The sequence below is a fragment of the Gossypium hirsutum genome, chromosome A03, assembly GCF_007990345.1.
Source record: "Gossypium hirsutum isolate 1008001.06 chromosome A03, Gossypium_hirsutum_v2.1, whole genome shotgun sequence".
Classification (NCBI taxonomy): Eukaryota; Viridiplantae; Streptophyta; class Magnoliopsida; order Malvales; family Malvaceae; genus Gossypium; species Gossypium hirsutum.
The window spans coordinates 96,536,482-96,536,967 of NC_053426.1; positions in this window are offsets into that span (position 1 = coordinate 96,536,482).

Genomic DNA, 486 nt, shown 5'->3' on the forward strand with positions numbered 1-486 from the left:
AGATTATAGTAAGCTTTATAAAAATCAATAAATAATTCATTAGCAAATTTTCATTAATGTTTACAACAAAATCAAATATTCACTACGAGCTGTTTTCCTGAGCAGTAGTCACTAAATTATTTATAACTGGAGTTACAAAACTCCAAATCACTTGCCGTTAATTTTCCCTGAATATAGACTCGTATATCTTCCATCCATAAAATTTTCAGAATTTTAGGCTTGGCCAATCAATACCAGATTTTTCTTAAAATTTCCCCTGTTTCACTGTTTGACTAATCTGACCACTCTTCACTACGAATCAAATTTCTCATTTTACAGAATTCAAAATGTGTTGTATTTGATTTCATTTGAAACTATACTCATTAAGGAGTTTAAGCATATAAATTTTATCTTATAATCATTTTTGTACAATTTATAATGATTTTCTAAAAACAGAACAGGGAATCTAGTAGTCATTTTGACTCAGCCCCACAATACTTCAAATAT